The sequence below is a fragment of the Schistocerca nitens genome, chromosome 5 (genome assembly GCF_023898315.1).
Source record: "Schistocerca nitens isolate TAMUIC-IGC-003100 chromosome 5, iqSchNite1.1, whole genome shotgun sequence".
Classification (NCBI taxonomy): domain Eukaryota; kingdom Metazoa; phylum Arthropoda; class Insecta; order Orthoptera; family Acrididae; genus Schistocerca; species Schistocerca nitens.
This window is the reverse complement of record NC_064618.1, coordinates 27,404,199-27,429,566: the sequence shown is the minus strand read 5'-3', so window position 1 is coordinate 27,429,566 and position 25,368 is coordinate 27,404,199. Positions and strand designations below refer to the sequence as shown.

At 40.7% G+C, this 25,368-nt stretch overlaps 1 protein-coding gene across 1 annotated transcript in view; it reads left to right on the top strand.

Annotated features, from left to right (window-relative positions):
• Positions 1-25,368, top strand: part of LOC126259534 (radial spoke head protein 4 homolog A) — a 241,921-nt gene that overhangs the window by 19,628 nt on the left and 196,925 nt on the right. The window lies entirely within an intron of this gene.

Below are 25,368 nucleotides of genomic sequence, written 5' to 3'. Positions count from 1 at the left end.
GATAGGAAAAGCAAAATGACTGTCAGAAAGTGAGCTTTTGGCCAACAAGGTCTCTTTGTCAAAAATAGACAACACACACACACACACACACACACACACACACACACACACATGCAAATACAATTCACACACACATGACCATAGTCTCTGGCAGCTGAAGCCAGAGTATGTTGTCTATTTTTGACAAAGGCCTTGTTGGCCAAAAGCTGACTTTTCAAGAGTCTTTTTGTTGTGCCTCTCTGTGACTCAGTATCACCATTATATGGTGAGTAGCAACTATCCTATTCATAATACTGTTTTACTCCACCTGGATTTTCCATTGTTTTGTAAAATTATAATTTATTTGTACAAGTAGACTTTGATCACTGGCACATTTCCTGATTGGCTGAAATATGCTGACACTGAATCTCTGTTCAAGAAAGGGGATAAATATATACCATCCATCAAACTACAGATCAATTTCACTTTGCCAGCAATCTCAAAAATTCTGGCAAAGGTAATGTGCAGGTGAAATCTTTACCATTTGACCATGAGTAACATACTGTCCAAGACACAGATTTGATTTCTGAAGGGTTCCAACATTCAGAATCCTATATACACAAACAATGAGAATGCACTTAATTCATTAGATAATAAATTACAAGCTACATATATTTTCAGTGATTTGTCAAAGGTGATTTTCAGTGATTTGTCAAAGGTGAAGGTGACTGTGAAATGTAACATCCTTTAAAATAAGTAAAAATACTAAGAGGTCGGATTACCTCCACAGTCAAATGGTTAGCGTCACTGCCTTTGGCGCCACCTGAGCTTGTTCCGGTGCCTCCTCAATTTTTTCTAAAGTAGGAAAGACTGCACAGGGTCCACTCAGCCGTTGTGGGGTCAGATGGGGAGCTGCTTGAACAAAGAAGCAGTGGCATCATAAGGATGCAACTACCGGCAGTAAAGGCTGGAGGGACTGGTGACATGCTGAACACATGTCATACGATTGGAGACAGCTCCTCCTACTGCCTTGTAGGCAACAGTGTGCCAGTCAGAACAGTCTTAAGGCCTAATCTGTGAATAGCATTTACATTTACATTTATCATGCTCTCACTGGCAATGTTGCAAATTGGTTCAAGTAATATCTCACAAACAGGAAACCAAGGGTGTATATACGAGAGACCACTGAATTATGCTACGTCATTATCAGAGTGGAAAAAATTATGTATGGTGTCCAACAAGGATCTATTTATGGCCACTGCTTTTACTACTATACATTAACGACTTTTCATCAGTTACACTGCCAGATACAGAGATGTTTTGTTTGCAGATGATATGAGTATTGCAAAATACAGTAAAGGTGAGTGTAGTTATAGGAAGGGTTGCTAATGACATTTTCATGGACATTTATAACTAATTTACAGCCAACTCACTGCCATTAAACAATGAAACTGATGGCATGCCCCGCATCCCGTTTTTTTTGTTTTTTTTTGTTTTTTTTTTTTTTTTTTTTTTTTTTTTTTTTTTTTTTTTTTTTTTTTAGGTCAACTCACATCTTTGATTATCATCATGCCTGTCTCCTCTAGTGAATGAATGTTCTACTCCATTGGTAATTGTCAAAAAACCTAATGGCAACCTTTGGCTCTTTGGTGATTTTAAAGTGTCTGTGAATTTAGTATCTATTATTGATACCTGTCCCTTACCCCATCAAGAGGAACTATTAGCATGACTTTCTGGGAGCCAATATTGTTTGAAAATACACTTGTCAGAAGCCTCTGGATGATGATTCCAAACGTGCCCTCATAGTGAACACCCCCTTCTGGTTATATAAATACTAGCACCAGCCACTGAGTGTGACTAGTGCCCCTGCCATTTGCCAATGATTTCTGAAACAACTGATGGCCCCCATGCTGGTGTATATTAACTACATGGATGCTGGTGTGGTCGCAGGTTACTCAACAGATGAACACTTGCAGAACCTTCAAGCCTTGTTCAGGGTGCTGCAGGGTGCCGTGTTGAAATGTAATTGGACAAATTTCAGTTTCTTCAGCCCTCTGTAAGGTATCTCGGTTTCCACATTTCATGTGCTGGCATGAAGCTCTTACACCAGCATGTCATTGCCGTGACAGCTGTGCTGCATCCTACGAATGTGAAAGAATTTCAGACCTTTCTTGGAAAGACTGCGTATTACCATTAATTTCTTCCTGACACAGCCACTCGAGGTCATACCCTTCGTGCTGTGTTATGGAAAGATGTCCCTTTTTACTGGTCACCCACCTACTAAGGTGCTTTTACCCTGTTGGAGTCAAAATTACACTTGGCAGCTTGCTTGGTTACCTTCCAGCTAGGCCGTTTTCTTGTTCTGGCCTCAGACAACTCCTAGTGTTGCCTTTGGGCTGTTTTTGCACACAGGTTCCGAATGCCCTATTGTGTCCGCTTCCAAAACACTGAATCAGGTGCAACAGCAGTACTGCCATCTATAGAAGGAAGACCTTGCTACTGTATACGTACTCCAAAAATTTCACGTTTTCCTATATAGCTCTAATTTTCATTTGATTACTGATCATAAACTTTTGATTTCTCTTTCAAAACTTGGTCATCTTTATTGGACAAAGAGGATCATCACCTGCAATGCTGGGCTCTGCTTTTGTCACATTTTAACTATGAGATTCATTTCCATCCCACAACATGACACGCTAATGCAGATGCTGTTTCTGGATTCCTGATTGGCCCTGGCCAGGCATTTGATCAGGATGAACTGCCGTGTTTCCATTTAGATTTCAAAGCCCAAAACACTGAGGATTGTTTTCCCACTACCAGTCCTCAGATTTCAGGTGGCTGTCATGGCCGCTCCTGTCTTATTTCGTGTTGTTCACTTTGTCCGCCACAGCTGCCCGGATAAACTACCAGGCTGAGCGTTGGATCCTTTGTGTGATTATTATGCTCTCTGCTGCCACCACTCAATTCTTGATGATGTGTTACTGTTGGCTACTGAAGAGTCAGCACCCATGTTTGTGATCGTGTTCGCATTGCAACAAGATATCATGCACCTTCTCCACCTGGACCATTGAGGTGTTTCTTGTACAAAATTACTAGCCATTGCAATATGTTTTGGATGTGTATTGATAATGAGATCAAGCGTGTTGTGTCAGACTGCCCGCAGTGTGCCACCCATCAAGCAGCCCCACGGGCCTCTCTTTCGTTGCAGAAGTTTTGATAGTGCCTTATAAATTTGACTCATTTTGTCACCGCAAAAAAAAAAAAAAAAAAAAAAAAAAAAAAAAAAAAAAATCATTAGGTGCTGCAATGATTTCATGTAATTTGTGGACAACAGTTGATGTTGGTTCTGTATTTAAATTCAAAAATGTGACTGAATTAGCTTTCAGCACATGCTTTCTATGCCAGGAGAGTACACCTGAAAAAATTTTTGCTTTTAGATTTCACCTTTCTGTTGTGTCAGATTTCTGTGACTGACTAACATCTGCTGTGAAGTACTTGGTACTGGGCCATGTACAGTATTTCTTTTTTAGTTCGTATTTTCTACACTATCAGAACATTTTGTTGTTCATTATGGCTGTCTGCAGTATGCTTAAGGGGACCACACCCTGCCTATCTAACCCATGTTAATTTAGGCAAGTAATTGACCCATTTCTGAAAAAAACTATTTGATGAAGAACCTTAATATTTTTACTGTATGTTACATGATGCTAATAGAGTCAACTGTACTAAAATCTACTTTATCCATTTTATAGTTTTTAAGAAATACATTTTTAAATTTATTAGCAAAAAATATTAAGTTTTTGCTGCAGAAAATATTTGTTTGTGTACTTCCTAATGGGGGAATGTTAATGAGTGTGATACCAGAGGTGGCTTTTTATGTTATGCAGAGCTTCTGGAAATTTCATTCGTTTATCTATGATAGTTTCTGGTATAATGGGGCATATGTACTGAAAATTTTAGTTTGTGGGAAATTGACTTTAAACAAAAAACTTTTGAAATTTGTTACTTACAGTTAATTAAAACTGTCCTGCTGCATATGATGGCCCTTCTTTTGCCTATAGCAGGTCTTCCAGCTTCTTTTTTACCTTCCTGCATGTTTGTCTTGCTTTCTTGGCCATATTAGATGCAGACCTGTCTGCATTGGCTATCCTCATTTTATCAGTGTTGCAGCCCAGTGATCATATTTTCACCAGGATTAGAATTGAATGTAATAACAGCATCATGAACTCCTTGTTTCATTGTATGCATGCCTACAGATACAGTTTTAGGAAGGCGGTTCCAAATTATGCTCCTGAAACATTCATTTGGGTTCTGTGTCTGACCATGCAGACATTTCCTTAGAAGGTCAGGATGAGCCAAGTCTCTGAAAATAGGTTTGTTGTTATTGTTGTTGTTGTTGTGGTCTTCAGTCCTGAGACTGGTTTGATGCAGCTCTCCATGCTACTCTATCCTGTGCAAGCTTCTTCATCTCCCAGTACCTACTGCAGCCTACATCCTTCTGAATCTGTTTAGTGTATTCATATCTTGGTCTCCCTCTATGATTATTACCCACCACGCTGCCCTCCAGTACTAAATTGGTGATCCCTTGATGCCTCAGAACATGTCCTACCAACCGATCCCTTCTTCTAGTCAAGTTGTGCCACAAACTCCTCTTCTCCCCAATTCTATTCAATATCTCCTCATTAGTTATGTGATCTACCCATCTAATCTTCAGAATTCTTCTGTAGCACCACATTTTGAAAGCTTCTATTCTCTTCTTGTCCAAACTATTTATCGTCCATGTTTCACTTCCATACATGGCTACACTCCATACAAATACTTTCAGAAACGAATTCCTGACACTTAAATCAATACTCAATGTTAACAAATTTCTATTCTTCAGAAAAGCTTTCCTTGCCATTGCCAGTCTACATTTTATAACCTCTATACATCGACCATCATCAGTTATTTTGCTCCCCAAATAGCAACACTCCTCTACTACTTTAAGTGTCTCATTTCCTAATCTAATTCCCTCAGCATCACCCGACTTAATTCGAGTACATTCCATTATCCTCGTTTTGCTTTTGTTGATGTTCATCTTATACCATCGTTTCAAGACACTGTCCATTCTGTTCAACTGCTCTTCCAAGTCCTTTGCTGTCACTGACAGAATTACAATGCAATCGGCGAAGTTTTTATTTCTTCTCCTTGGATTTTTATTCCTACTCCGAACTTTTCTTTTGTTTCCTTTACTGCTTGCTCAATATACAGATTGAAAAGCATCGGGGAGAGGCTACAACCCTGTCTCACTCCCTTTCCAACCACTGCTTCCCTTTCATGTCCTTCGACTCTTATAACTGCCATCTGCTTTCTGTACAAATTGTAAATAGCCTTTCACTCCCTGTATTTTACCCCTGCCACCTTCAGAATTTGAAAGAGAGTATTCCAGTCAACACTGTTAAAATCTTTCTCTAAGTCTATAAATGCTAGAAACGTAGGTTTGCCTTTCCTTAATCTTTCTTCTAAGATAAGTTGTAGGGTCAGTATTGCCTCACGTGTTCCAACATTTCTACGGAATCCAAACTGATCTTCCCCGATGTCAGCTTCTACCAGTTTTTCCATTCGTTTATAATATAGGTTTAATTGCTGTAATAACAGCAACAGGAAGAGAATGCTTGTAAGAATAAGATTCTCCAGTTGCCTGAGCCCTATTGTGTTTGCACCACGAATTTTCTCCTGATGGACACAATCCATGACATGGCTTATCATCATCCAATCCATGACATGGCTTATCATCATGGCTTATGAAAGAATATGGCCCAAACATCTCTCTTTATTGCCTCCAGATTTCCTTTATTTCTCCTTATTGCCTGCCCATAGAATACCAGGAAGTTTTCTATTGTAGGTTTAGTTAACTGACCTCTTCTGGTCAACAATTTTCCATCTTCTAATTTTTTTCCTCTCATATCAACAGTTAGTTTTCTCAGCCTTGTTCCCAAACATTTTTGAACATGACCTACACATTCTATTTTGCTAATAATAGCATCTCCATATATCTTAGAGTTCACCACATTGTTGTATGCCTTACTGTCACCATCGGCCAAATATTTGGTGTACCGTACGCCTCTTGTTTCTACAGAGCAATGAAATATTTGTTGTACTCCATGAACTTCCATACCACCACTTGTTCCTCTAAAATTAGCCACACAGTTGTGTTCTTTATGTTCATTGACTTTACAACATTTGCAATATTTAGACATTATCTCCACATCTAAAACTTCACCGGTGTCTACACTCATGGCAGTCACTACTCCATTCAGAGAAGTATGTCCTATTTTCTGCCTACTTCCATCAAGTGCAACTGCAATATCCGAACATCCATCATTTTTTTCCACTGCTTCCCTAGCAGCCAGTTTCATGCTTTCCTCACTGACCTCACATACATCTTTCCCTAATATTGCAGTTAGTTTTTCAAATTTATTTGGTGGTTGATGTAAGTTCATCACTGAACAAAATGTTCTCCCTGCAGCCATGCCCTTGCCAATCAATCATAAGGCTCTCTCTTTCCAAGCATTAATCCCTACTTACGAGGTCTGCTGACATGGTTAACCAGATTTGGCGTGTTAATTTTTAAGGGGTGGCCGGGTGCCCTACCTATTACTACCCCGTACCCCCCGGGACTGAATGTGTGCACCCCAACTGGCTGCATCTAGTGTAATCCATGGAATAGAGCGAATGTGTTACAAATGTCTGTGAGTCGTGTAACTGATGTGGAACGTGGGGACCAGACCAATATTCACCTAGTGGGATGTGGAAATCCACCTAAAAACCACATCCAGGCTGGCCGGCACATAGGCCCTTGTCAGTAGTCCACCGGGCAGATTCGATCCGGGGCCGGCGTGCCTACCCAAGTCCAGGAAGCAGCATGTTAGTGCTCTCGGCTACTCTGGTGGGTTGTCAGACCATTGACTATTTGTTTTGTAATAAGATTTTGTTCCTTGGATGTGTCTTTAAAGATATGATCAATGGCTGACTTAGAACATTTAACTAACCTCGTTGGAAAGTTAACTGTAGGAGTTAGTTAGAATAAACATCTACTGGGAGAGTTTTTAAGAAAATTGTGTCAAAATCATCGGCAATCACCACTTTCCTGTTGGGTAGGGCAATAGAACTTTTAGATGATTTATAAACAAGTTAAATTTTCCTGCAGGTGTTTGGTATGTATATAGTTATTATTATACAGGATCTGTTATGCATTTCTGCTTTTGTAACTCATACTTCTAGATGCTTCTCTAGGCAGAATTTATTAATATTAGTGTTCCTGAATTCAAAGAAAATTCTAATAAATGTGACAACTACTACTCTCCATATGTTCTCTACAGAAATAAAAAGCTTAATTAAATTCTGAAGCACTAATCATATCAGTACCACTGGTCAGATGACATTCAGGGAGCAGGATTATATCAATCCAATCTAATTCATCACTACAGATGAGTAGTTCATCAGTTTTACTTTTGAGTCCTTGGATGTCTTGGTGTAATGAGGATAATGGATGGTGATAACTGACTTGAATTATAAATGGTTGGATAAAAATTTTCTGGAAATTTCTGAATATTTTCTATTAGGAACTGTTTGCATGGAGTCTGTAAGCTAATATCTACTTGCTGTTTAGCTATTTTCTCAATTTGATTATTTCTTTCAATCCTAACTCTCTTAAACTGGTGTCACTTCTCCCCTCCCTTATAGTAACAACTACCCCTCTGACACTCATAACCACAGGGATTTTACTACTTATGGCAGTGCCCTCCTGAAGTCATGTGCTAGTAGCACATACAGTTTTCCCTTGCCTTTCCTTTTGTAACTATTGACTGAATTGTAACATTTTAATTGCTGTCATAATTTACCTATTAAGAGGTAAAGGTTTAACACAGCAAGACAACTATTACACTTATGCAAATATGCAGATTACTCAGACTGTATTGATCCATTGTTTGAGAGTGAGAGCACTTAGTGACTTGCAGCTACCTTTCTACATAATTTCAAACCTTTATGGAACCTTTTTTCACTGATATTTCCCACAAAAAAGATGAAAGATAAAGAAAAGGATTACCATTTACTACATTCTCACTGTTCATACAGCATCAGGCATGATGTTTTAATTTATTACTTCTTTATGACAAACTCTATTTGTAACACATGTTGTGGACAGTACCCACATATACCACTAAGTGTGCCTGGAAACTTATGTCATTGTGCAACACATAATTCAGGAGATGCATTAAAATCCAGCTTTTGCTTAAAATGGAGTGCATATTACCCAGACTATACACATATTATGTTTCATAATGAGAGCAATTAGTGACTTACAAAACAAATTTCAAACATAATTTCAAATCTCTTTTTAAACATTTTCTCACTTGTTTAATATTAGATATTTTGCTGAAGGTAAACATAGTTTGGTCGAGCAGAGCACATAAAAGTTGCTGCTTGATTGAGTAGTACAGCTGAGAGCAGATAAGATGGAATTATCCTGTCAAACTGCACAGTTAGCTGACATGTCCTCAGATACATCCAACCACCATCAAATTAACGACTCCCTCTTCTGATAAATTGGCTGAGTATATAATGCATTTCTTGAGTAACCTGTGGTCATTGGTCAAGTTGGGAGATTTGTCAGATGATCAGTTATTGGCTGGCGAGGGGGAAAGGATTGTTCAATGTATGCTGAGGAAAACATAGTTTCTTCATCATTTGAGGGAAGGCTTCCTCCACTCAGGATCCACTTGAAATCAAACTACGAACGTGGCCTGACCGCAAAGAGACTGATTACCAGAGGAGTAAATACTTACATTTTTGCACAACGGTTTATAACGTGTATAGCAAACGGAAACTTAGTTTACGAGATCAAGAATAATTCTAACAAAGTCTCACCATGCGTGAAAATTGTGTAAAGCATCATCATTTACTGCCACGTGCAGTGGTGTGGGCATGTAAACCCAGTCTGACATAATACACCACTGGCCAATAAAATTGCTACACCAAGAAGAAATGCAGATGATAAACGGGTATTCATTGGACAAATATATTATACTAGATTTGGATTTGATTACATATATATTATACTAGATTTGGATTTGATTACATTTTCACGCAGTTTTGGTGCATAGATCCTGAGAAATCAGTACCCATAACAACCACCTCTGGCCGTAATAACGGCCTTGATATGCCTGGGCATTGAGTCAAACAGAGCTTGGATGGTGTGTACAGGTACAGCTGCCCATGCAGATTCAACACAATACCACAGTTCATCAAGAGTAGCGACTGGTGTATTGTGACGAGCCAGTTGCTCGGCCACCATTTACCAGACGTTTTCAATTGGTGAGAGATCTGGAGAATGTGCTAGCCGGGGCAGCAGTCGAGCATTTTCTGTATCCAGAAAGGCCCGTACAGGACCTGCAATATGTGGTTGTGCATTATCCTGCTGAAATGTAGGGTTTCACAGGGATTGAATGAAGGGTAGAGCCACGGGTCGTAACACATCTGAAATGTAATATCCACTGTTCAAAGTGCCATCAATTCGAATAAGAGGTGACCGAGACGTGTAACCAATGACACCCCATACCATCACACCAGGTGATACGCCAGTATGGTGATTACGAATACACACTTCCAATGTGTGTTCACGGCGATGTCGCCAAATACCGATGCGACCATCATGATGCTGTAAACAGAACCTGGATTCATCAAAAAAAGTGACGTTTTGCCATTCATGCACCCAGCGTCGTCGTTGAGTACCCCATCGCAGGCGCTCCTGTCTGTGATGCACCGTCAAGGGTAACCGCAGCCATGGTCTCTGAGCTGATAGTCCATGCTGCTGCAAACATCGTCGAACTGTTCCTGCAGATGGTTGTTGTCTTGCAAACATCCCCATCTGTTGACTCAGGGATCGAGACGTGGCTGCATGATCCGTTACAGCCATGCGGATAAGATGCCTGTCACCTCGACTGCTAGTGATACGAGGCCGTTGGGATCCAGCACGGCATTCCATTTACCCTCCTGAACCCACAAATTCCATATTCTGCTAACAGTAATTGGATCTCAACCAAAGCGAGCAGCAATGTCGCGATACGATAAACCGCAATCGCAACAGGCTTCAATCCGACCTTTATCAAAGTTGGAAACGTGATGGTAGGCATTTCTCCTCCTTACATGAGGCATCACAACAACGTTTCACCAGGCAATGCCAGTGAACTGCTGTTTGTGTATGAGAAATCAGTTGGAAACTTTCCTCATATCAGCACGTTGTAGGTGCCGCCACCGGCGCCAACCTTGTGTGAATGCCCTGAAAAGCTAATCATTTACATATCACAGCATCTTCTTCCTGTCAGTTAAATTCTGTGTCTGTAACACATCATCTTTGTGGTGTAGCAATTTTAATGGCCAGTAGTGTAGTTCACTATTACAAGACATCAGATAATCTCACCTTATGTAGAATACAGTACTGCATCTCTGTAAGCTGCAATACCACCATTTTTTTCTTCTGTTTATGGACCATGCAAAGAACATGGCATATGATATTCGCAGTAATGGAAGTTTCAAAACTGATAGCAATAAGAAATCCACAAATATTCCAATAATTGCTGAAGGCAAATTTCTCCACCCTTTAACGTGTTTTGGTGGCAACACAACCACCACATCGTTGTTTACCAACCCAAGTTCACCACAGGATCAACATAGCTCAGCTTTAACCAACACCTTTTCGACTTTCTTCACATCAGATCTCCAGTTGCTTTCTAGTTCACCATTATCTCTCCCCATATATTTTCATTTTCATTTTCATTTTCATTTCAGCCTCATATTACACATTCCACCTTCTAATACCATGTCACCCTCACAGCATCCCCACAACGACCCCATTAAGTTTTATTTTCATTCCCTCCGCAAACATGCCTTCATCCTAGCCAGATTACGCTCCCATATTTTATTTACTCAGGCTTGTCTGACATTTGGCATTACCCCCAAAGGCCTCACACTTAAAGTTCCCATCTCTGGCTGTAACCCTTCTTTCCCTCAGTCCCTATACCAATTCCAAACTGAACAATCCATAGCTCTCACCCACCTAATCCTTCACCTACACATCAACTCAGCCAACGAACACACTCGTCAACTCCTATCCTTAATAAAAGTCCTCAATCTTTCCTCTCCCACATCCACACTGGCTGTTCAGAGCATCCTCCTACAGGCCAACCGTAAATTAGAACAGCATGCCACCCTCCACCTCAAAAAACTATCCAATCTCCTGGTTTCCCACCTCCAGAAAGTCAACTCACTCACCCTTCACAACCTTTCCAGCAAACCTCAACCTCCTCTCATTGCACTCAGACCCAGACTCTCCCATCTTCTCAATCTCCCACTCCAGCTCCACTCCCCCCAAAACCTCAAAATTCTAACCAACGCAATCTGGAACCACAACACCCTAATTCAGTAGTTAACCTTTCCTCCAAACCTCTCTCCCAATCCGAAATCTCTGTCCTATCCAAAGGCCTCACCTTCAGCCCTACTCCCAGATTCAACCAAACAGCCCTCGTCAAAGATTTACTGTCCTACACTCGTACTCTCTGCTGGAAATATCACTTTGCCACGAAGAAAAATAATCCTACTCCTACTCCTAATGATCCAACTCCCCAAGACACTATCCAAATTGAACCTTGCCTGGAACAGTTCCGTCCTCCGTCACAGCAGGACCCACCTCCTCTTCCTCAAAATCACCTTCTCCAAACCTTCAAGGAATTTCTGACTTCCAGCCTTGCCTCTCAATCCTTCTTGATAAACCTTAATCCTACTCCCAACATCACCACTGCTGAAGCCCAGGCTATCCGTGATCTGAAGGCTGACCGATCCATCGTCATTCTTCCAGTGTACAAGGGTTCCACAACCGTGGTACTTGATCATCGGGAGTATGTGGCTGAGGGACTGCGTCAGCTTTCAGACAACACTACATACAAAGTTTGCCAAGGTAATCCCACTCCTGATGTCCAGGTGGAGCTTCAAGGAATCTTCAGAACCTTAGGCCCCCTACAAAACATTTCACCTGACTCCATCTACCTCCTGACCCCACCAACACCCCGCACCCCTACCTTCTACCTACTTCCTAAAATTCACAAACCCAATAATCCCGGCCGCCCCATCGTAGCTGGTTACCAAGCCCCCACTAATGTATCTCTGCCTATGTAGATCAACACCTTCAGCCCATTACATGCAGTCTCCCATTCTTCATCAAAGACATCAACCACTTTCTTGAACGCCTGGAATCCTTACCCAATCTGTTACCCCTGTAAACCATCCTTGTAACCATTGATGCCATTTCCTTAGACACAAATATTACACACGTCCAGGGCCTTGGTGCGATGGAGCCCTTCCTTTCACGTCGATCACCTGCCACCCTACCTTAAACCTCTTCCTCATTACCTTACCCAGCTTCATCCTGACTCACAACTTCTTCACTTTCGAAGGCCAGATATACCAACAATTAAAGGGAACAGCCATGGGTACCAGGATGGCCACCTCGTATGCCAATCTATTTATGGGTCACTTACAGGAAGACTTCTTGGTTACCCAGGCCTGCCAACCCAAAGTTTGGTACAGATTTATTGATGACATCTTCATGATCTGGACTCACAGTGAAGAAGAACTCCAGAATTTCCTCTCCAACCTCAACTCCTTTGGTTCCATCAGATTCACCTGGTCCTACTCCAAATCTCATGCCACTTTCCTTGACGTTGACCTCCATCTGTCCAATGGCCAGCTTCACACATCCGTCCACATCAAAACAAGCAACAGTACTTCCATTATGACAGCTGCCACCCATTCCATATCAAACAGTCCATTCCCTACAGCCTAGGTCTTCGTGGCAAACGAATCTGCTCCAGTCCTGAATCCCTGGACCATTACACCAACTACCTGAAAACAGCCTTCGCATCCCGCAACTACCCTCCCGACCTGGTACAGAAGCAAATAACCAGAGCCACTTCCTCATCCCCTCAAACCCAGAACCTCCCACAGAAGAACCCCAAAATTGCCCCACTTGTGACAGGATACTTTCTGGGACTGGATCAGACTCTGAATGTGGCTCTCCAGCAGGGATATGACTTCCTCAAATCCTGCCCTGAAATGAGATCCATCCTTCATGAAATCCTCCCCACTCCACCAAGAGTGTCTTTCCGCCGTCCACCTAACCTTCATAACCTCTTGGTTCATCCCTATGAAATCCCCAAACCACCTTCCCTACCCTCTGGCTCCTACCCTTGTAACTGCCCCCAGTGTACAACCTTTCCCATGCACCCTCCCACCACCACCTACTCCAGTCCTGTAACCAGGAAGGTGTACACGATCAAAGGCAGAGCCACGTGTGAAAGCACCCACGTGATTTACCAACTAACCTGCCTACACTGTGAAGCTTTCTATGTGGGAATAACCAGCAACAAACTGTCCATTCACATGAATGGACACAGGCAGACAGTGTTTGTTGGTAATGAGGATCACCCTGTGGCTAAACATGCCTTGGTGCACGGCCAGCACATCTTGGCACAGTGTTACACCATCTGGGCTATCTGGATACTTCCCACCAACATCAACCTATCAGAACTCCGGAGATGGGAACTAGCCCTTCAATATATCCTCTCTTCCCGTTACCTACCAGGCCTCAACCTCCGCTAATTTCAAGTTGCCGCCACTCATACCTCACCTATCATTCTACAACATCTTTGCCTCTGTACTTCCGCCTTGACTGACATCTCTGCCCAAACTCTTTGCCTTTACATATGTCTGCTTGTGTCTGTATGTGTGTGGATGGATATGTGTGTGTGTGCGAGTGTATACCTGTCCTTTTCTCCCCCTAAGGTAAGTCTTTCCACTCCCGGGATTGGAATGACTCCTTACCCTCTCCCTTAAAACCCACATCCTTTCGTCTTTCCCTCTCCTTCCCTCTTTCCTGATGAAGCAACCTTAGGTTGCGAAAGCTCGAATTTTGTGCGTTTATTTGTGTTTGTTTGTGTGTCTATCAACATACCAACACTTTTGTTTGGTAAGTTACATCATCTTTGTTTTTAGATATATTTTTCCCACGTGGAATGTTTCCCTCTATTATATATACAATTAGATGAAAACTGAAAAATGAGTAGAAATAAATTATTAATTGGAGTCTAATTGCAGCAGTTGGGAATGGTTTCAGCTTCCTATATTGTCATCCACCTTCTTCATGCCACTGATTCATACTGACAAATATTGACTAATAGTTGTGTGGCGAATTCAGTGCCTATTAAACATTTATCATCATTTTTACAAATTCTAGAAAAATAATGCATATGTCAATCATTTTGACTTTTTAAATATATCTAAAAACAAAGATGATGTGACTTACCAAACGAAAGCGCTGGCACGTCGACAGACACACAAACAAACACAAGCATACACACAAAATTCAAGCTTTCGCAACAAACTGTTGCCTCATCAGGAAAGAGGGAAGGAGAGGGAAAGAAGAAAGGATGTGGGTTTTAAGGGAGAGGGTAAGGAGTCATTCCAATCCCGGGAGCGGAAAGACTTACCTTAGGGGGAAAAAAGGACGGGTATACACTTGCACACACACATATCCATCCACACATATACAGACACAAGCAGACATATTTAAAGACCAAATATGTATACTACTGGAATTGCACTGGTCATCATTTTTATATGATAATAAATATAAATGTTCAAAATACAAATAATGTAGTACCACAGAAGATTCCAAATTATGCAGTCTTTCAGTAAATGAAACATTTTTTCCTTAAAAAAAGGAACTTTAAATTTTTCTCACATTTTGTAGTTTTATGTTTTAGTTTGAGGAGTTTTCTCATAAACCAAAGATAATGGTGTCCAACTTATTGCTTTTCTGTTGTGAAAAAACACATCTCTCTTGTTTCACACTCACTATGCACCACACTTGCTGTCCACTCACTCTTCCAATAGCATTTTCCATAACTTTGGTCCAAGGGCACCCATAGCTGAGGGCCAAGGAATGGGACTGCAACTCTCCCACCTCTTCCCTCCCCCCCCCCCCCCCCGCCCAACCTCCAGTCCCCCACACTCAAGGAAACAAAAAAATATAGTGTTGTAGTCATGTGTTTCTTTCCCCCAAGGAAATCTTTTACAAGTCAGTATTATGCAGGTTTTCAACAGGGCTGGAATGGGAAATTTCTACTTACAAATGGTCTTTCATCCTCCAAAATATTAAAAATACTTCATGCCCCTAGGTCTAGTCTCCCCCCCCCCTACCCCTCAACAAATTATCGAATGACCACCCATGCTTTGATTGTGTCCATAAACCATTTCACAACATCCTTTCGATATACATATGTCCATTTTGTTTCACTGATGCATAACATGAAAAAGAAACAAATAACTTGTATTAGTTCTGTATGTACATAAATATTTCACTTATATCTGTAACAAATTCAAAATATTCATTACACTCAGGCAACCCTTTTTATATAATTCAGTTCAATAGTACAAATTCTAACTTAAGTGGATGGAAGCCGTATTGGACATTCAAGTGGTTTCATGCTCAAGTCAAATTGCTTAGCTTTCTGAAAATAACATCAATTAATGAAATTCTCAGTCCATCATCACAACAGCAGGCATTCAAATTACACAACAGAGAGTGGCCAATGTGTGTTTTGAAGGAATATACTGTTGAACAGAAAAGAATAAAGACATTTTAAGGAATAAAGAATGGACAGAGGAGTTGAAGGTAAGTAAGTAATGGCAATAACTGTGTTAAAATGGATGGAAGATAGCCAAATAGTCAATGTATAACAACAGTGGATATTCCTGATCGGAGAAATATGTAAAATAAAGGAAAGGCAACCACTCACCCACAGCTGGTTTAGGCCAGAGGAAATGCAAGAGTGTATGGTAGGCTAGAGAGACAGTTCAGAAAAACTTGTCTGGGAATGAAGTATCAAAATGGCTCATGTAATGAAGGGGCTACTGAAGTCATTTGTGTTGTGGTGTGCAGCATTTTCAGCAACTGGATGGCCAAGTTTGTGATTTGCTGCAGTTAGGCAGTAGCCATTCATGTGAGTAGATAGTTGGTCACTTGTCACTCTCGTAATCCTTCTGTCATAAACCTCTGCTATCCTAATTCTTGCTGCCTTACCTTACATTTTCCTTTTTGTCTTCTGGACACCCCACTCCTTCCCCATCCAGATTGTATACTGCCTCGTCCCACCACTCTTCACGCCTTCTGGCATAAACCTCTGTTAACCTGTTTCTTGCTGCCTATTTTTTGTTATCCAGTTCCAAATGTAACATTTTACATTTTCCAGTACCCCAAGATTATAGGTTAAATTTTATTTTTATCCTCCATTTTTCTCTATCTGTCTATAAATTATCTTCAATATTTCTTATAAATCATCTTAACTATTTCTTCTTTTGATAGAAGCATGAATTCCTTGAATCCATGTTTTTGGCAGTCTCCCTCTTTTCTTTCTTTCTTGTAGCTCCCAGTCCATAATTCTCTATATTAATCTCTCCTTTGACATACTTTTTGTGTGCCCATACTATGACAGTTGTTTTTCTTCTGTAAAATCTGCAGTACAATTTGTAACGTCCATTTTCTTCCTGATGACTTCATTTCTGGTTGTTTCTCGCCTAGATATCCCTGCATGCTGCCTCCAAAAGTCCATCTGCATTGCCATCAACCTTTTGTGCTATTTTCGATTTAACTGTCCATATGTCATAATGCTTCTGATAAGTGCATTGAATATTTTTCTTTTTATTTCCTTTATAATCTGTTGATCCCATAAAATACCATTTACTGTTTCAATAGTACACATCCTAGGATTTATTCTTGAATTAATTACCTTGTCTTGTTTTCCATCTTGTTAGATATTGTACTCTTCAATGTATTTAATAATTCATATCCATTCTTCCAACGTCAAATCGTGATTTGTGTCTCCTATTGCCATATACTATCTTTTATTCTTGCTGACCTGAAATCCCCATTTTTATACTCATCTATTAACTGTCTTGTATTTTACTCTATGTCTTCTTGATCTTGTGCCAAAATTAGTTGGTTATCAGCAAATTGTAATGAATACGTCATAATATTGTTTTGTGGGGATCCCCATATTTTTTACATTTTCTTTTCTAGTGTTCCAATGTTTTTTCTGTATATATTCTCTCTCTCTGTGTCTCTTCTCCTCTCCCTCCCTCTCTTCTTCTCCTCTCTCTCCTTTTCCCACCTCTCTCCCTTTCTCTCTTTACTTGCTGACTCCCTCTTCATCTCCAGCTTCCTCTCTTTTCCTCTTCTACCTTCCTCCTCACCATCTCTCTGTCTCTTATATAATCCACTCTCTGAACTCCCTTTGTCTCATTGTGCAGCCACCTAGTCATCTGCCAAATGACCTGCCACACATTATCCCACTACCCCAACCTTGCCTCATGCATACTTCCTTAGCTCCTCCCCACCTCCATCTACTCAGGAAACTACTCTCAATAATTGATCATTAACAGTCTTGACACGTCAATGAGTATGTGTCTTTGTTTATCTATGTGGTTGTGTGTTTGAATGTGTGTACCATTGTTAAAGAAAGAGCAAGAGCTCAAAAGCTAGTGTAGATACTGTTTTGTCTTGCGTGCTTCTATGTGGCACACTTCAGTCAGCTATAGGTGTCTTTCCTTTATCTTAAGTATTATTCCATTCAGGAGCTTTGCATTATTGTCATACAAGAAAAACTGGTTGCTTTTAGAGATGAAATAGAGAAAGCAGTAGAGAATCAAGTAACTCAAAGACAAGGCCAAGTGGAAATACTTGAAAAAAATAAGAGATATTGCATTTAATTGTCAAACAGAGAAAATATACAAATTAAGTGGAAGAGAATAGGGACATCCACAAACTGAGATTGCCAGAAAGTGCAGAATGGCTAAGCAGGAATCACTAGAGGGCAAATGCAAGACTGTGTAATTGCGATTAAAGAGGGGAAAGTTAAATGCCACCCACAGCAAAATTAAAGAGACCTTTGGATAAAAGAGAAGTAGCTATGTGAATGTTGTTGCTGTTGTGGTCTTCATTCCTGAGACTGGTTTGATGCAGCTCTCCATGCTACTATATCCTGTGCAAGCTTCTTCATCTCCCAGTACCTACTGCAACCTACATCCTTCTGAATCTGTTTAGTGTATTCATCTCTTGGTCTCCCTCTACGATTTTTACCCTCCACACTGCCCTCCAATACTAAATTGGTGATCCCTTGATGCCTCAGAACATGTCCTACCAACCGATCCCTTCTTCTAGTCAAGTTGTGCCACAAACTCCTCTTCTTCCCAATCCTATTCAATACCTCCTCATTAGTTATATGATCTACCCATCTAATCTTCAGCATTCTTCTGTAGCACCACATTTCGAAAGCTTCTATTCTATTCTTGTCCAAACTATTTATCGTCCATGTTTCACTTCCATACATGGCTATGCTCCATACAAATACTTTCAGAAACGACTTCCTGTCACTTAAATCTATACTCGATGTTAACAAATTTCTCTTCTTCAGAAACGCAATCCTTGCCATTGCCAGTCTACATTTTATATCCTCTCTACTTTGAGCATCATCAGTTATTTTACTCCCCAAATAGCAAAACTACTTTAGTTAAGTGTCTCATTTCCTAATCTAATTCCCTCATCATCACCCGACTTAATTCAACTACATTCCATTATCCTCGTTTTGCTTCTGTTGATGTTCATCTTAAACCCTCCTTTCATGACACTGTCCATTCCGTTCAACTGCTCTTCCAAGTCCTTTGCTGTCTATGACGGAATTACAATGTCATCGGCGAACCTCAAAGTTTTTAATTCTTCTCCATGGATTTTAATACCTACTCCGAATTTTTCTTTTGTTTCCTTCACTGCTTGCTCAATATACAGATTGAATAACATCGGGGATAGGCTACAACCCTGTCTCAATCCCTTTCCAACCACTGCTTCCCTTTCGTGCCCCTCGACTTTTATAACTGCCATCTGGTTTCTGTACAAATTGTAAATAGCCTTTCGCTCCCTGTATTTTACCCCTGCCACCTCCATAATTTGAAAGAGAGTATTCCAGTCAACATTATCAAAAGCTTTCTACAAATGCTAGAAATGTAGGTTTGCCTTTCCTTGGTCTAGCTTCTATGATAAGTCGTAGGGTCAGTATTTGCCTCACGTGTTCCAATATTTCTACGGAATCCAAACTGATCTTCCCCAAGTCAGCTTCTACCAGTTTTTCCATTTCTCTGTAGAATACGCGTTAGTATTTTGCATCCGTGACTTATTAAACTAATTGTTCAGTAATTTTCACATCTGTCAGTACCTGCTTTCTTTGGGATTGGAATTATTATATTCTTCTTGAAGTCTGAGAGTATTTCGCCTGTCTCATACATCTTGCTCACCTGATGGTAATGTTTTGTCAGGACTGGCTCTCCCAAGGCCGTCAGTAGTTCTAATGAAATGTTGTCTACTCCCGAGGCCTTGTTTTGACTCAGATCTTTCAGTGTTCTGTCAAACTCTTCACGCAGTATCATATCTCCCATTTCATCTTCATCTATATCCTCTGCCATTTCCACAATATTGTCCTCAAGTACATCGTCCTTGTATAGACCTTCTATATACTCCTTTCACCTTTCTGCCTTCCCTTCTTTGCTTAGAACTGGGTTTCCATCTGAGCTCTTGATATTCATACAAGTGGTTCTCTTCTCTCCAAAGGTCTCTTTAATTTTCCTGTAGGCAGTATCTATCTTACCCCTAGTGAGATAAGCCTCTACATCCTTACATTTGTCCTCTAGCCATCCCTGCTTAGCCATTTTGCACTTCCTGTCGATCTCGTTTTTGAGACGTTTGTATTCCTTTTTGCCTGCTTCATTTACTGCATTTTTATATTTTCTCCTTTCATCAATTAAATTCAGTATTTCTTATGTTTCCCAAGGATTTCTACTAGCCCTCATCTTGTTACCTACTAGGTCCTCTGCTGCCTTCACTACTACATCTCTCAAAGCTACCCATTTTTCTTCTACTGTATTTCTTAGCTATGTGAATATGTGGTTTATCTATGTGGTTGTGTGTTTGAATGTGTGTACCATTGTTAAAGAAAGAGCAAGAGCTCAAAAGCTAGTGTAGATACTGTTTTGTCTTGCGTGCTTCTATGTGGCACACTTCAGTCAGCTATAGGTGTCTTTCCTTTATCTTAAGTATTATTCCATTCAGGAATTTGCATTATTGTCATACAAGCCAGTAATAAGCAAAGAAGGAAAGATGGAATAAATATATAGAGGGCTATACATGGGAAATGAACTTGAAGACAGTATTGTAGAAAAGGAAGTGGAAGTAAATAATATGAGTCCGGAGATTTCATACTGAGAGCAGAATTTGACAGAGCACTGAAAGCTATAATTTGAAAAAGGCACCTGAGGTAGACTACTTTCCATCAGAGCTACTAATATCCTTGGGAGGCTAGCCATGGTTGAACAACCATGCAAGATATATGAGAGAGGCAAATTACCATCAGACATCAAGAAGAATGTAACACACTCATGTTCAGAGAAAAGAGAACACCTTGAACAATGAGAGATAGGATGTCCATATCCACAGGACATGCACATTAGTATGTTCTGCAGAAATGACTAGCATTTGACTTACCTCAGTTCAGCATGTGTCCTGTTGTCTAGTAGGTATGGGGTCCACCATGGGCCCTGATAACCTGTTCCATGTGCGATGCCACCAATGGGTATATGGTGTGAATGGCATCCTGTGTTACAGTCATCCATGCTGAATTCACCTGGTTCCAAAGTTCATTTGTGATGGTTGCCATTTGGTCACAGCACTGCGCCCATCGTTTCACCATATCCCACACATTTTCAATTGGTGACAAGTCTGGTGGCCTGTGACACCAAGAAGCATGCAGCAACATGTGGTCGCACATTTTCTTGCTGAAAAATGGTCTCTGGGGTATTGTGCAGAAAGGGTATGGCTATAGGTTGCAGGATGTCATTGATACAGGTCACACTGCCCTGGACACACACCAGCTGTGATTTGTGGTTGTACCCAATAGCACCCCACACCATAAGACCTTGAAGTGGTGTTGTATGTCCTGTGCAAATGCAGTCACTGTAATGCTGCTTCCCCTGTCTGTGGTGAACCAAACTGTGGCCATCATTTTCAAACAAACAGAACCTGAATTCATTCAGAAAGATTATCTGATGCCACTCCTTCCCCAGTGTTCGTTCCATGCACCATTGCCGTGTAGCATTTTTCTGCACATTTGTCAAAGGTAAGCGGAGAAGTGGACAATGTGCGCATAACCCTTGCTGTAATAAACAGCCCTGATAGTGTATGATCTGTTACAATGTTTCACTGTTGTGCCAGAGCCAAGGAGTACACAAATCTGCCCTGCAATGCAATTCAGATGAGGTGGCGATCTTTTCGTAGGGGGGTGGGGGGTGGGGGCTGTGGTGTGGGTGGTGCTATGCATCTTGTCATATTCTACAGCCTTCCGTGAACCATTCTGCACACAATAGTTGCACCGCTGAAACGCTTTGTCCCACATGAATAGCAATTTTCTAGAGGGATTCATCACATTCTCTCATGCCAATAATGTGTCCTCTTTCAAACTCACTGATTTGACAGTATGGTTTGCATATATGTGTGTAAGACATTCTGCACATCTGATCAAGTCATACTGATCCAGTATCTTCAGTTTATAGAAACAATGAGTGCTGAAGGCACATTTTACTGGTAGGAGGTGTTGTGCCGCGATATCGATGTTGACCTTGAACCAGCAGGCCAACATGGTTCAAATGCTAATCATTTCTGGAGAACATAATAATGTACATGTCCTGTGTATATGAATGTCCTATTTATAGCTGTTCAAGGTATTGTATTTTTTCTTAACATGAACATGAGTGAAATTCCAGAGGAGAGGGGCTGACAAGTGTGAATATTACCGAATTAAAAGTTTAATAAGTTGTGACTGCAAAATACTGACACTAATTATTTATGATTTTGTTCATAGCTATAGCTCAGTAGTAGCATAATATTTAACCAAAGATAAAATGTCAGCCATCAGCAGTACAAGGAAGCCGTTATTTGGTTCACCTTACCAGTTTCAGCACTTTAAACTGTCACCTTCAGAAGTGAAGTAGGCTTAAATCATTAGTAAGCCAACATCAAAAATAAGAATCAGATGGTACTTTCTTTCACAACATAGTAAATAAAACAGAGTAACATCTCTAAAAATACACTATGTGATCAAAAGTATCGAGACTCCTGGCTGCACATGACTTACAAGTTCGTGGCGCCCCCCATCGGTAATGCTGGAATTAACTGTGGTGTTGGCTCACCCTTAGCCTTAATGGCAGATTCCACTCTCATAGGCATATGTTCAGTCAAGTGCTGGAAGGTTTCTAGGGGAATGGCAACCCATTCTTCCCAGAGTGCTGCACTGAGGAGAGGTATTCCTGTTGGTTGGTGAGGCCTGGCATGAAGTCAGCATTCCAAAACATCCCAAAGGTGTTCTATAGGATTAAGGACTCTGTGCAGGCCAGTCCATTACAGGGATGTTATTGTCGTGTAACCACTCTGCCACAGGCCTTGCATTATGAATAGGTGTTCAATTGTGTTGAAAGATGCAATTGCCATCCCCGAATTGCTCTTCAACAGTGGGAAGCGAGAAGGTGCTTGGAACGTCAATGTAGGCATGTGTTGTGATAGTGCCAGGGAAAACAACAAGGGTTGCAAGTCCCCTCCATGAAAAACGTGACCACACCATAACACCACCACCTCCAAATTTTACTCTTGGCACTACACACGCTGGCAGGTGACATTCACTGGGCATTCGCTGTACCCACACCCTGCCATCAGATTGCCACATTGTATACCGTGATTCGTTACTCCACACTACATTTTTCCACTGTTCAATCATCCAGTGTTTACACTCCTTACACCAAGCAAGGTGTCGTTTGACATTTACTGGCGTGATGTGTAGCGTATTAACAGCCTCTTGACCATGAAATCCAAGTTTTCTCATCTCCCGTGTAACTGTCATAGTACTTGCAGTGGATCCTGATGCAGTTTGGAATTCCTGTGTGATGGTCTGGATAGATGTCTGTCTATTACACATTACAGCCCTTTTCAACTGTCTGCAGTCTCTGTCAGTCAACAGACAAGGTCGGCCTATATGCTTTTGTGCTGTACGTGTCCCTTCACGTTTCCACTTCACTATCACATCAGAAATAGTGGACCTAGGGATGTTTAGGTGTGTGGAAAACTATGCGTACAGATGTGTGACACAACTGACACCCAATCACCTGACCACATTTGAAGTCTGTGAGTTCCGCGGAGTGCCCCATTCTACTCTCTCCTGATGTTTAATTACTACTGAGGTCACTGATATGGAGTACGTAGCAGTAGGTGGCAGCACAATGCACCTAATATTTAAAACATATGTTTTTGAGGGTGTCTGGATACTTTTGATCACATAGTGTGTAAGATACATGCCATGGCTAGCAAATGATTGATTGTCATGTTACACGTTGTACATCTGAGGAAAGGCAACCACCAAACTGGTGGTTGACTTTTCTCACACGTACTGTGTTTGATGTGTAATCAAACTAGTGGTTGACTTTTCTTGCACGTACTATGTGCGAAGTGTAAATTGACAGTTTATTGTTTGCTATTTATCACATGTGGCTTATGTTTTTAGAGATGTAACCCTGTTTTATTGACTCTGTAAGATATGACTGTCCGATTCTTATTTTTGATCTTTACTTACTAATGATTTAAGCCTACTTCACTTCTGAAGATGATGATAGTTTAAATTGTTGAAACTATTAAAGTGAACCAGATAAAGGTTTTCATGTGCAGCTGACAACTGATGTTTTATCTTTTGAGACAAATTAATTACAGAAGAATGGAAAAGTTCATAGAAGCTGATGTTGGGCAGACCACTTTGGGTTCTGGAGAAAGGTAGAAAGAGATGAGGCAAGAGAAGCCCTATGACTTATCTTAGAAGATAGGATAAAGAAAGGCAAATCTATGTGTATAATATTTGTTGATTTAAAGAAAGCATTTATCAGTTTAGACTAATAGACTCTAAAATTTTGAAAGTAGCAGAGATGTAATACATGGAGCAAAAGGTTGGTAACAACTTAGACAGTAACCAAACTTTATAATAATCAAAGAACATGAAAGGGAAGCAGTACTTGAGAAGGGAGGGAAACAGTTAGTACTTGAGAAGGGAGTGAAACAGTTGCACAGTGCCTGTGCACAGCTTTGAGCAGTTGCCATTCTTGAATATTTGAACTCCTATTATTTTGAACTCTCGGTAATTTGAATTCTTCTGTGTTCCCTCAAGTTTCACATTATTGAGAGTTGACTGTATAAAGGAATTACCTTCATTATTAGTTTGAGTACAGTAGTGCTAGTTGTAATCTGTTGTTAGCATACCTTATGGAGGTAGCCGACAGTGGTTGCTTCTGACTTGTTTCACATCTTTGAAGGGTTTCCTTCATGATGGAATTTATGGAAGATGCCATTTGAATGAATCAGTATTATGAAAAGGAAACTAGCTACTCACCATATAACTGAGATGCTGAGTGGCAGATAGGCACAACAAAAAGACTGCCACAAATGAAGCTTTAAGCCATTAAGGCCTTTGTCAACAATAGATGACACACACACACACACACACACACACACACACACACACACACACGCATGCACGCACAAATCAAACACACACTGCAGTCTCAGGCAACTGAAACCATACCATTTTGTTTCAGTTGCCTGAGACTGCTGTTGTGTGTGTGAGTTGTGCGTGTGTGTGTGTGCGCGCGCGCGCGCGCGCGCGCCTGTGTGTGTGTGTGTGTGTGTGTGTGTGTGTGTGTGTGTGTGTGTGTGTGTGTGTGTCTGTCTGTCTGTCATCTATTGTTGACAAAGGCCGTAGTGGCCGAAAGCCTCATTTGTGACAGTCTTTTTGTTGTGCCTATCTGCGACTCAGCATCTCCGCTATCATTTTCATAATATTGTTACACTCCATCCTGGATTTTCCATTGTTCAACATTTGAATGAATGAATTTCATAGACTTTGCCTCCTGGTTTAGGGTTTGGAATGGGTTTGTGTACTCTGATATCAGTATATTCAACAAGCTCCCATCTAAAATAAGTCAAGAATTTTGGACTTCCTTACAGATTGAAAAGAAAATTAAAAGTGTACTTATTTAACCACTCTCTCTACAAATTATCTGAATATCTATATTCAGAGGTGTGAAAGTTCTGTTAGCTACATGGTAAGTTCCACTGTTTGTTGTAAAGCTGCATGTCGAGTACTAATGTACTGTAAACAGAAC